Source organism: Dendrobates tinctorius, unplaced genomic scaffold, assembly GCF_039654945.1.
Source record: "Dendrobates tinctorius isolate UK_male_01 unplaced genomic scaffold, ASM3965494v1 ptg000035l, whole genome shotgun sequence".
Taxonomy (NCBI): Eukaryota; Metazoa; Chordata; class Amphibia; order Anura; family Dendrobatidae; genus Dendrobates; species Dendrobates tinctorius.
The window spans coordinates 13,848,420-13,862,299 of NW_027361703.1; the positions used below are offsets into that span (position 1 = coordinate 13,848,420).

Below are 13,880 nucleotides of genomic sequence, written 5' to 3' on the forward strand. Positions count from 1 at the left end.
AAGGAAAAAAAATGAACAGTTAAACTGGAATATTTTGTACACCAACTACCAGACACTTTATTTTTACTTGAAAGCAGTGTACAGAGGTGAAAATGAAGGATGGGGACAGCGGATTCCCTCAGGGAGAAATGCCTTGTTCCACAACACAAGCTCAGTTAGAAATAAACACCTCCCAAGAGTTGTGCTGAAATTTTTTTCAAAGTTATGACAAAGTAGTGCAAAGTAAGATGAGCTCATGTGATGGAGGAGATTATTACAAAATGATAATGAGCTGTATAAAAGCAGCATCTTAATTTTAAACCAGAGTGGTAGCAATTTGCCGCCTGGATGTATACTGGTGGCAATTATAACTACCCAATAGAAGCACCTGCTCGATTGTATTCTTTTCACAGCTACATTTTATTACTTCTCACAGAAATGTAATGGCCTTCAACAAATTAGCATATGGTGCGCAAATAAAGATCCGACATGAACTTATAAAAATAGAGAAAAATTGCATGCATTTAAATCGCTTCTATTATAAGATCTAAAGAGTAAGTAAAGACGGGAAAAATTATATACATCATGTATGTGCAATATCATTATACATCTCCTAGATGGAAACTAACACCTCCAATAAGAGCAAATCAATATAGCTATCATAACGACCACAAACAGAACAATTTCATGAAGATGCCAAGAAGCATTTACCGTCTAGTTAGTTGTTTTAGAACTAAGGATTTGAAATCCATCACAGTGAAGCAATTTCAGCCCCATTCCATCCTGCCGTAGACAATTACATTAAAAGTAACTTACGGTAAGTAAAATTTGACACATGACATACACTATCAAAAAATAAAAAAATCCAGCAAAGAGCGGAGGTTGCTAAAAAGTAACTTTTATTCCAGATAGATAAAAATTATTAGGCTAACATATTAAGTCCAGCACTGTATGATCATGAGATCATGAATAAGATGCAAGTCCAAACGAGTTGATCTTTCCCTATAATAGTGATGCAGTGCTGGACTTAATATGTTAGCCTAATAATTTTTATCTATCTGGAATAAAAGTTACTTTTTAGCAACCTCCACCCTTCGCCGGATTTTTTTCTTTTGGACTGTTTGCTGTGGCTGCTTCACCCTTATCCTTGCGAGGCGTTAGTTTGCAACTGGGAGGAAACACACTTGTGCTGGTAAGCTGACTCTTCCTTTTATTTTTATGACATACACTAGTTATAGCTGGTTACTAGTTATATATAAATATATAATGATGGCCATGAGTTTTCCATTTTTTGTCCCTTTACAGGACAAAATAAAGCAGCATGTTGTGCTATTTAGTCCACTGATTTTGTCCTGTTCTGCAATGAAGGCTTCAGAACAGATCCGCACATGGACAATCATTGTCCCCCTCCTGTAGTTCCCAGAGGTCACATACATACTGCAACCAGCAATGCAAAATGTTTCATTAATTTCAGTCCAAAGCCTCATTCAGACATCAGTCTTTTCACATATGCATAAAAATGGTACAAGTCTCATCAGTGTTTGATTCTTGTTTCATCAGTGTTTTTTGCATATGGATAAATAAATTAATTAGAATGCTTCTAATATCCCATACAATGTTAATCACGGACAGAACACGGACTGGCAATAGTGTGCAGTCCGTGATATTTCACCCCTTTCAGACATTGAGCATATTAGTACGCTGAAGTTGGACTCTCCCATTTGGTGCTGGCTTCAACACTGAGCCTGCATTTTTCCAGGCACATGTCAGCTGATATATACAGCTGACATGTGCCTGCCGCAACAGTTGGAAGTGGAATCATGATTCACCTGCGGCTGTTAACCCATTAAATGCCACTGCCAATCTCTAACAGTGGCATTTAACTCATGCTTCTGTCAAGCGCGCCAGAAATCCCATCCATAGATGACCTCGTCACGTGACCGTAGGTCACCAGTGTGTTGGAATGACAACCAGAGGTCTCCAGCAGACCTCTATGGTTGTCACTGCAAGATTGCTCTGAGCGCCGCCCAATGGTCGGCACTCATAGCAAGTGAGTATTTCTACTACATACATGCGATCTGATCATTGCCTGCATGTAGCAGAGTCAATCGGATTATGGCAGCTTCTAGTCTCCCATGGAGACTATTGAAGCATACAAAAAGTAAAAAAAAGTTTTTATAAATATATAGATAATATATAAAAGTTCAAATCACCCCTTTTTGCCCCAGTCAAAATAAAACAATAAAAAAACCAACATACACATATTTGGTATCACCGAATTCATAATCACTCCAATTAATCAATATAAAAAAAGAATTCGGCGTTGCAAGAAAAAAATTCAAAATGCCAGAATTACATTTTTTTGGTTGCCGCAACATTGCATTAAAATGCAATAATGCGCGATCAAAAGATCATATCCGCACCAAAATGATGTATTTAAAAACGTCAGCTCAGCATGCACAAAATATAGCCTCACCCAACCCGAGATCACGAAAATTGAAAATGCTATGGGTATAGGAAAATAGTACAAATTTTTAGTTTTTTACAAACTTTGTGATTTTTTTTCACCAAGTACATAAAAAATAACCTGGACATATTTGGTGTCTATGAACTCATAATAATAGAAAAGACTTGGCACTCAACTTTAGGTGAAGTGGAAACAAAATGATTTTTAATGCACATCCAACTCGTAATGACCTGGAGAATCAAAATGGCAGGTTAGTTTTTGCATTTAGTGAACATGGTAAAAAAAAACAACTGTGGGATTGTACTTTTTTTGCAATTTCACCACACTTGGATTTTTTCCCATTTTCCAGTACCTGGCATGTTAAAACCAATGTCGTTGTTCAAAAGTACAACTTGTCCCGCAAAAAACAAGCCCTCACAAGAAGTTAAAAAAGTTATGGCTCTGGGAAGAAGGGGAGCAAAAAATGAAAATGGAAAAACAAAAATATCTGTGGTCATTAAGGGCTTAAGGATCCATAGATTGGCATGGGTGATTTTCATTACTGCTGCTGGTAACTAAAGGACTTGTTTCCATTATTTTTACATGGACAAACGGTCCACAAAAAACACAGACAAGTGAACAGACCCCTAGACTATAATGGGTGCTTGTTCTAATTGTAAAACCACAAACAAAACAAGTACATGCAATACGAATGTGACCTAAAGAACAATATGCATGATTATGGCTATAACAATGTGGCATAACAAACATTTCAAAATGTACAAGTAACTGGAAATATGCTCTAATAATACTAAAGTTGCTAAAATATTACAAGCGATCGCACTTGCAAAATCACAATCACTTCTCACCATGCCTGCTATAAGAGGGTTGAGACAACCAAATAGGGTCACAAAGAAAACAACACAAGGAGGGGAGTAACAAACAATTTATTACCTACTGGTTAATTTTCCTGCACTCACAGAAACAGCTTTAATTATAGAAAACAGAATGTAACAAATCAAAACATCAAATTTGATTGTTTATGTACTGTAATGCAAGAAGCATCATTAATTTAATTAATCTAACACTTAGGGAAGAAATTGGAACCTAAATATGAATCCAAGTAAAATGCTTTATGGAAGGCACTTTGTATTTGTTGCCTGCACTGGTGTGGAACATAATAAATAATTATTAGCACTTAATGATAAAAGTGACGAAAAGAACCACATTTTAATAAACAGCTTGTTAGTAGTAGAGTTGCTAAAAGTATATGCTTTGGCAGGAAATCAAATTGGATTGTGAATGTCCTAATTAGTCACAATAGAAATACAGTAACAAATATGCAGTGAATGTTGTCGAAAATAAAGATTTAATTGCAGCGAAAAATAATCAGCTTTCAATTATTCAGAAAGCATTCCTATGTTATAATTGTCACATTGATTTTTGTGAAAGGTGTGTAGGGTTTTTGCATGGGACTGGTGAGAAATTATTAATTTTAGAGCTCTGTAATTGTTCTCAGTTATTTTTCAATGTCACGGTTGATTCATTTATCTTGTACATATATTTTGCAATAGTTAATATTAACAAAAAAACAGTTATGTATGAAATGTTACATGATCTGCAATGTTTCTTTCCAACTGATATTGCTAATATTGAACATTTCAGTTATATTTTATTTCAAAACTTCCACTCGGGTATAAAGGGGGTTTCAGCAAAATACATATGAAACATATCAATCAAGGTCTCGGGGTATTAAGAGAATTATGTATCATACATTTATCACAATAAAGGGAACAGAGGGATTAATGCTTTCCTATTCTACCACTAAGAACACTTTGGGGGTTATTACCGTATATACTTGCGTGTAAGCTGACCCGAGCATAAGCCGAGGACCCTAATTTTGCTACAAAAAACTGGGAAAACTTATTGACTCGAGTATAAGCCAAGGGTGGGGCTGCACAAGGATTAATGGGGGTCCAAAAAGATGCTCCATAGATAAATATCCCCCATACAATGCTGCACAAGGGTTAATGGTGGCCCAAGAAGATGCGCCATAGATAAATATGGCCCATAAAATGCTTCACAAGGGTTAATGGTGGCCCAAGAAGATGCTCCATAGATAAATACGGCCCATATATTTCTGCTACCCCTGCTGCTGCAATTTTTTTTAAAAAATGACATACTCATGCGCATATTCATGACTTTAATGAGGTACTTTGTGACCACTGAACGCCGGAAGAGCTGGGGTGCCGAGACCACTGACAACCATATATGACTCAAGTATAAGCCAAGAAGGGGACTTTCAGCCTTAAAAAATGGGCTGAAAATCTCGGCTTATACTCAAATGTATATGGTAATTAATCCTTAAGGAACAATTTCTTTAGAAGAAGTGAAAAAATATTTTGGCCTTTGATATTTTCATACCAGCTCCAGTATGCTACACCATTATTGTTATAATATGGGCAGGGCATTGGCCATATGAGGTGTGCCTATGCCCAAACATCAAATTAATGACAAGTTTCACCATTTTCATGGCATAACTTATTCCAGAAATGTCCTCCAGTTTTTGAAAGGACTACATTTCTGCTGGAGGTGCAGGCTAGTTAAGAGGTGTGTAATGCAAGTCTTAATGAATTGGTCCATTTGTTCTTAAATTAGATGTATCATCTAATTTCACATTATCATCTACATAGATTGATAAGTAATTCTGTTAGAACTGATGAAACTGTGGACCTGATATACTTAGTTTCAGAAGCTGTCCAAACAATATCCAGAACAGCTACAAAACAGTTCATGAATTAATCATTTTCATACCTCCTGTAAAAATGGATGGAGAAAGCACAACCATTTCTTCTTTCCTGACTGCAATTTGCACCATTCTCAAGATAGATGTGGGTCCTGCCATATTTCACATATTTTATAGGCATTTATGGCATATTAAATCAATTTGAGATAAATATTACATCCTCTGCCACAAATCTATACTTATAATCCCCACTCCTATAAAATGTGCCAAGCAAGTTTTGGATCTCCCATAGAAATGAATGGAGAGTATGATCCTCTCTCCAATCCTAAAAGAAAGCTGGAACATGGTACTCAAAATATAGGTGGGTATTTATCAGATATTTATGGTATATTCCATCAGTTTTCCAGAAATATTTACTTCTCTACTACAGATAAATAATTATCACTTCCACTGTTACATAATGTGCTGTGCAATATTTGGATGTTCCATAGAATTGAATTTGACCCTCTCCATTCCTAATAGAACACTAGGGCAAGGTTCTCCAAATAGAGGTGGGTCCCAGCAGGGAAAAATGTCTTACTTTATTGATTTGCTGTAAGTAGGAGCCTTTTGGAAGGATAAAATAGGATCAAATATTTCATTTTCTTCCACAGATACATATATACATTCTTTGCTGCTTCCATAATAATTTTTATCCTGGTAATTTACCATATATACTCGAGTATAAGCCGAGATTTTTCAGCGCAATTTTTTGGGTGGAAAGTGCCCCTCTCGGCTTATACTCAAGTCACCCCCACTGGTCTGTCTCCCCTGGTCCATCTCTCCTCTCAGGGGGTGTTTCTTACCCACTCCTTCACAGCAGTAGCTGCGCACACTTCACTTCCGGTCCCGCTCATAATGACTTATGAATATTCATGACGTCACTGGAAGTGAAGCGTGCGGCACTGAAAACACAGGTTGCCTGCAACCTCCACCAGCCTTAGGGGTATTTCACACTAAGTAAGATCACTAGCGAGAACGCTGATGCATCACTGATTTTGTGACGCATCAGCGATCTCGCCGTGTGTGGCACGCATCAGAGACTGCCCCCCCGCCGGGTATCGCTGATCGTGCAGGAATGTCCTGGGCCATTTTTTGATCGTTGGTCTTCCGCTGGCCAGCACGCATCACTGCGTGTGGCAGCGGAAGACCAACAATCAGCGAGCTCCCAGCACTGTAAGCTGGTATCCAAGGTAAATATCAGGTAACTAAGCACGTACGTGGCTTAGTTACCCACTGTGTACCCTGGATACCAGCGTGCTCACGCTGGGAGCAGGTTTCCAAGGTAAACAGTGGGTAACTAAGTGCCACACTTGCTTAGGTACCCGCTATTTACCTTGGATGCCAGCGTCCTCGCTGGTCCTGATCACTGGTGAGTCTGCCTGTTTGACAGCTCACCAGCGATCATGCAGCGACGCACCAGCGAACCTGACCAGGTCGTATTGTTGTCGGGGTCGCTGGTGTGTAGTTAAGTTTAACGGGACCCTTAGGCTGAGTTCACACGTTGCAGTTTTTTCACGTTTCCGCGGCGGTTTTAACCGCGCGATTTTGCCGCAAAAACGTGAAAAATAAGCATCCCATGCATTCCTATGGGATTCCGCAATGCTGTGCTAATGCTGCAGTTTTTACCGCAGTGGAATCGCTTTGCGGTAAAAAATGCAGCATGCTCATTAATTTTGCGGAATCGCGGTGATCCCGCACCCATAGGAATGCATTGTTCTGCTTACTTTCTGCATGTGGCTGTGCACACCATGTGAAAAGTAAGCAGAACATTTGCAGATGGTACCCAGGGGCTTTGGATACCCAGGGCTCCTCCGGGCTTTGGGTACCATATCCCTGTAAAAAATAGAATTTTAAATAAAAAATATTGTTATTCTCACCTTCCGATGTCCAGCGCAGCCTTCCCGCCTCTCTCCACGCTCCCGTTCCCAGTCAGCCTTTGCGAGCGATGACGTCCGTTCTCGCAGGATCGCGAAGTCTTGCGGTCATTCGCGCAATGTCATCGCGAATGACTGCAAGACGTCGCGATCCCGTGAGAACAGACATCATCGCGGTCATTCGTGCAAAGGATTACTTGGATCGGGAGCGTGGAGAGAGGCGGGAAGGCTGCGCGGGACGTCGGAAGGTGAGAATAACAATATTTTTTTTATTATTATTTTTTACAGGCTATCTTTTACTATTGAGGCTGCATAGGCCGCCTCAATAGTAAAAAGTTGGTCACACTCGTCAAACACTATGTTTGATAAGTGTGACCAACCTGTCAATCAGTTCTCCAAGCGAAGCTCCAGATCGCTTGGAAAATGCTAGCAATTCTGCAAGCTAATTACGCTTGCAAAATGCTAGTTTTTCCGCGGGAAAATCAGGGGAATTTAAAATGCGATTTTCCCGCGGAATGGAATTCCAGAATTCTCGCAGTAATTTCCGCGAGAGTTCCGGTACATGTGAACCCAGTCTTAAGGTACTGTCACACTAAGCGATATCGCTAGCAATATCGCTATAACTTGTGATGTTATAGTGATATTGCTAGCGATATCGCTGTGTCTGATACTTACCAACGACCGGCTCCCCCGCTGGCTATCTCTGATCGCGCAAGAACGTCCTGGACTGTTTCTCGTCGTCAGCTTCCTGCGGCACTTACTATGGAGAGACGAGCGACGAGCGTGGAGCCAGGCGGGAGGACATCATGATCGCCTAGTGTGACAGGTAAGTAGCGACCCCCATCCCCAGCGATGTCGCTGATGAGATCTGCCTGTGTGGCAGCTCACTAGCGACCACTTAGCTATGTACCAGCGATCCTGACCGCGTCATATCGCTGGTCGGGATTGCTGGTACATCGCTAAGTGTGACAGTACCTTTAGAGAAAGCCGGCTTCCCCTGTGTGTCAGGGACTTATCTTATCTTAACTATTAGCTGCTGCAGGCTGTCCTCACCCTCCCCGCTAGCTTTCTGCTTGAGACACTGGGTCAGAGCAACAGGGATCATGTGAGTACTTTCATTGCTGCATGGTCTCTGTAATGTGAGACATGCAATGAACAGACTTCAGTGTGGAATGCCAGCACACTCTGCTTCTAATTAAACACACTAATACTGAGAGCGGTGGTTAATGATCCGCTTCAGTGTGTGTTAGCACAACTAAGATAGCTCTCCTAGACACGTTATCAGACGGTCACCCAGATCTTTATCTAACAGCTGATCGGAGACCTCTGGCAGTGATTTATATATGCAGTGTTCTTGTTTAGGGCAGTTTGCACTGCAAATAGTAGCTATGCTACAATAATATGGCTGCATTGCCAATGTGTGATGTAATATTCAATGACTAGGAGATTACCGGCATTTTATTACAGCCTATATTCACTTTCCCTTTTCCCTTACCCTCTTTCTAGTATCCTCTGGCTACTGCTTGCTCCATGCCACTACCTCTGGGACTCAATACATGCCAGTATTGTGCTGCTCAGCCGCCGCTGTTGCTGTGAAGGAGGGGGTAAGAAACACCCCTGTGGGAGACTCATGGACCGATGGGGAGAGGGGAGACTCTCGGATGTAGTAGCTGCTGCAACTCCCCCTCGGCTTATACTCGAGTCAATAAGTTTTCCCAGTTTTTTAGGTAAAATTAGGTACCTTGGCTTATACTCGGGTCGGCTTATACTCGAGTATATACGGTAAATACAAAAAGGCAAAATGAGCAGATAAAGTAAATCCATTTATTACATTTTCCATGTATAACTAATCTGAGTAGAGAACAAATACAATTTATTGATACAGATTCAATTAAACCAACATACATAGCCACCATTCCTTCTGAGCATTACTATGCATTATCAGATTGCAAGATCCATTGCGTCTAATATTTTTGAAGTAACAGAAAAGAAAAACTATTCACTCCAATAGCAAGTGATGTGCTTCACTTTCAATTTACAGATAGGGATTATGAGAGCTGCTGGATTTCATAGGGATTGTTGCAGTTCGCTGTCTGGTAAGTACTATGGTTCTCATTAACCAGAAAATTCAGATTTCAATCTTTTAGTTAATCTTTATTTCGAATTTGAAGTAGTTGCTAGCATTAATTTTCATATTTTAATTTAGCATATTTTTACAAAGATTTATCAAACAACTAGATATCCTGTAAATTATTCCTTTGTTGAGAAAGTTTCACATCCATTTCCTGCTCAGCATTGTAAATGATGTACGACGCGTCACACTCCTTACATTTTCACTTTCGACAAAGCTTGCTCATCCTCACCTAACACGTCCTATTCCCAAAATTGCTAATTTATGGTAATCTATTCTCCAGCTACCACAATGTTGATTTCTCACTTCTAAAAATTGCCTTCAACCATTAACTGTCTAGTGTATGTACTGAATCATATAGCTACTAGGACAGTACTACTACAGGTTGGGTTGACAACTATCTGGAAATTCCTGGGCAGTCCATAAAATTGGGCAATTTTTTTTCTCTGTCCATAAAAGAAATCTCATGTGTCTGTGAATTTTTTTTAAAGTTAGAGAAACTTGTATAGATTTTTATGACTGTAATTATCTTCCTTCTACAGGTCACCGTGAAAGCACATGTCTGCATATAGGATTTATGATCTATAGTCATGTATCACTTATAATCTTAATGATTTATTATAGTTTTCTAATGTGATCATAAAAAGTTTGTCTGTCAGTGATTTTTTGAGAAGCTGCCAGGAAAAATGAAAAGTCAAGTTGGCAAACCTGACTACAGACCGTACAGTATACTTACAGCAGTTTCAGTAGTTATTATTGTGTGCAATGTAATTGAATCCATTATTTAATTTTACACTTTCTAGTTTCTTTGGTATTTAAGTAAGCATATACAGAGTTACAGTTTTGTATATTTTAACTATTTAAGATATTATATGAGAAATTTGGTTGAAGTTGATAATTCTGTGCATAGCATTTATGCCATACATTGCCATTATCCTTTATTCATAAAGTGAGCCAATTTTAGGATATTATGAAATAGGAAAGAATATGGTTCAGCTTTTAATTAATGTGAAACTCTAAAGAGGTTGATAAGCAAAAATTCTCAAAATATAGTTAATATTCGGTTACTCCTGTACAGCACTACAAGATCATTATCAGTTGCACTCGCACACCTTAAGAAATATACTGTACCTAAAATTCCAAAAATAGAGAGGGATAAAACAGCAATCAAAAGTACGGGTGCAAGCTAAAAAGCTAAATTTTTCTAGACTTATGCACAGTGTTTGACGTAACTTGGAAGGCAGGCTGCTCTAAACATCTTGAAAAACTAACCATAAATCTTCTATGGATGTAGGGTTGCATCAATCCTTCTATCTCTTCATGTAATGAAAAACAGAATTAATAACAGAGATTGGTGTTGACACCTTGAATCTTCCTTACTCTGAATTTGGAGCCAATCAGACGTCTCCCTGAGCATATTGTGATGGGAGGCATCTGTAATGAAGGACAATGAGTCTAGGAAGTGATAATGTGACCCCATAGAGCCCTTATCTCAACACTATTGAATGTGGGAGGGATTATATGAAGAGACAGAAGGATTTGTGCAAAACTACATCCACAGAAGATGTGTGGTTAGTTCTCCAAGATATTTGCAATAACTTCCCTGCAAAGTTTCTTCATAAACTGTGAGCAAGTTTACCTAGAAGAATTGATGTTTTAATTTTATTTTGAGGGTAAACGATGTTCACTTTACATTTTGTTAACTGAAAAAATTAAACTATTAAAAATTCTATTTTTGAAAATATTACTACTTTACAGCAATTTTTCCACACCTGCCTAAAACCTATTCACAGTACTAGAAATGAGCAGATATATCTGACTGGAATTGAATTCTACTCGAATATCACAAAAATGTTTATTCACCAAAATTCACCAAAAGTGTGTATTTACCAAAATGTGGGATTTTATTATTTGCTTCTGAATGGATACATCAAAATGCCGTGATGCTGGCCAATAAGACAAGTATTAGTATTTCTTTTTATTGCTATCCTGTTGGAGGCCATCTAAGGTTCTCCTTTGTCTGAAGTTACATAGCATAGAGGCTGTCTATCAGGCAAGAAGATGCGATGCTGGGCAGGGAGTAGAGCTGGAGTGACAAAAGCTTCAACTCTACAATAGCTCTTAACCTCGTTTGCGTACCAACTGAAATACTGATTTCTCAGTAATTGAGAAATGGAATGATCATGTGGAGATATTCCAAGACTTGTCTTTGAAAAAGCTAACTATGTGCACATATAGAGAGTTTTGGTGGGGATCTCTTGTGGCAGATTCCCATTAAATGAAAGTGTCCTCTAGTGTTACTTTTTATACTTTAGTTCTGATTTGCTTCACATTACAATTTCCTTTTGATTATATTCTGACTTATACTGCAGCTGACAATGTCTAATTGTTTTAACTTGTTTTGCTCTTAGCATCTTCTATGCTTAATATAACATATTAAAACATAAGATGAAGAAGATAACTCGTGTTCTTAGATAAGGACATTAGGGACACTATTTTCTGCTTCATGTGGCATGTAATTTGCTAAGTACTTATTAATTAATAATTAAATTTCTGTATTCCTCCATTATGCTCATTTTTCCTATTTAAATTTCTTGTATTTTTTTTGGTTGAGGAATCCAAGCAATAACATGTTGTGGTGTAATAACATACGGTATCTGATATCACAGCAGAAGCGCAAAGTCAGATGTTCATACATCATCTTCAGCCAGATAGAAGCTGACACAGTGGTGATGAATAAAAGCAGAACTAGCAAAATTAAATACTGAAAACTCAAATTTTAACAGTTTATGGGTCGCTATCAGCTTGGCAATGCTATGCAAGCTATGGGCTGCGTGCTATAGAGAAGAAGATGCTGCGCAGATTGATACATAGGTTTGTATATGTAATTTATTATTTAAGAAATCCTTACTGACTCCTAGCTTAGCAGTCACGTAGGTGGTCTAAGTTTGTGTTTGACAGCTTTCCCTGTATAAGTATGCATATAGAGATAGCTGTCAGTCACTGATTTGGACCCCTCTTGAAAACTAACTCTATATAGCGAAAAAATCTGAATAAATAGATAAGTTATAGTGAATCTGAATGTTTAGCCTCCCCTGCTCTATAACATTCTGCTGTCAGATCAATGATCAACATGACAGGTTCCCTTTAATATTCATCATATAATGATTTAATACTCCTGCAAAGAATGAAAAAAGAGAATAAGCAGCAGGCAATTATATTCCTGGGTGCCGTGTCTCCCAAGCAAATACCACATCTTCAATATCGGAGACGAAAAATGGAGACAGCACATCAGTTAGAGGGGAAAAAATGTGCTCTTTAATAGCCCAAAATGGCAAAGATGTGAACCTTTTTCGTGCCTTGAAAAAGGCTCACATCTAGAGCCGAAACGTTGCCATTTTGGGCTATTAAATAGCACTATTTTTTCCCCTCTAAGGCTACTTTCACACTTGCTTTGTTTTGCAGCGCATTTTTCCCGCAAAAAAACGCATGGAAAAAACGCATACAAACGCATACAAATGCTGCGTTTTTTTCAAGCATTTTTATGAGCATGCATGAAAAAAACGCAGTGTTTTTATGCGCTTGTATGCGTTTTTAGTGCGTTTTTACCAACATTAGTTGGCCCCTCACACTAACCCAAACCATGACTTTACTAACCCTGACCCTAACCCTGACCCTAACCCTAACCCTAACCCTTAACCAAACCATACCCTAACCCTAACCCTAACCCTAACCCTTAACCAAACCCTACTAACCCTAACCCAAACCCTAACCCTAAACCCTAACTAACCCTAAACCCTAACCCTTAACCAAACCATACTAACCCTAACCCAAACCCCTAAATTCCATTGTCTAACTAATGGTCAACAAAAAAAACGCATGCGCAAAAAACGCATACATGAGCATGCCAATGCGCACATAAGCGCACCCATAGACTTATAATGGGTGTCTTGCTGTAAAAAAAACGCATTGTGCGCCCATGCATTTTTTTGAGGCAAGTCGGACGCCCAAAAAATGCAACAGGATGCATTTTGTGCACCCGAGCGCACACCACAAAAAAACGCATGCGCGTAAAAACGCATACAAACGCATGTGTATGCGCACATAAGCGCATCCCATGCAAAATATAGGAAAAAAACCGCATGCGTTTTTTAGCGCTAAAATACAGCGCAAAAAAACACAAGTGTGAAACCAGCCTAACTGGTGTGCTGCCTCCATTTTTTTGTCTCCTATATGTCTAAGTTAGATATTCTACAGTTTCATGTTTCCAAAGATTTCAAATTCTGTCACATAATACAAAGCAAAAGAAAATCGTAGGCATGCTTTACAGCTCTTCATAACTAGCCAAGGCTCCGTTCACACTTTGTGTATGCGTAATGTTAGACATATGCACTGGGATTGCTCCTAGCATGTACTGTATGCTGAGACTATCCAAAGGGCCAGATTTATTTGGCCCTTGCCAAAAAAATTCTTTTTGTACATGCTGGGCAGATATAAACCTTTGGTTGTTGGTAATAACAAAATGTGAAAAGAGTCAGACATTAATTGTCAATAATAAGATTAATGTTGTGTGTGTTAGAACCTTTCATTTATCATCATATAGGTCATGGCTCTGTGGCATTTTAACTGTCCGACAAAACAAAACTAGGCGTAAATTAGTCT

The 13,880-nt window shown here is 38.8% G+C and overlaps 1 protein-coding gene and 1 long non-coding RNA gene across 2 annotated transcripts in view; one reads left to right on the forward strand and one right to left on the reverse strand.

The window, feature by feature from the left end:
- IMMP2L (inner mitochondrial membrane peptidase subunit 2) overlaps positions 1-13,880 on the reverse strand; it is a 1,728,396-nt gene that overhangs the window by 399,814 nt on the left and 1,314,702 nt on the right. The window lies entirely within an intron of this gene.
- LOC141087646 (uncharacterized) overlaps positions 1-13,880 on the forward strand; it is a 136,483-nt gene that overhangs the window by 96,609 nt on the left and 25,994 nt on the right. The window contains exon 2 of the long non-coding RNA XR_012231710.1: positions 9,129-9,183. This is a non-coding gene — a long non-coding RNA (uncharacterized lncRNA). The remainder of the gene's footprint in view (positions 1-9,128; positions 9,184-13,880) is intronic.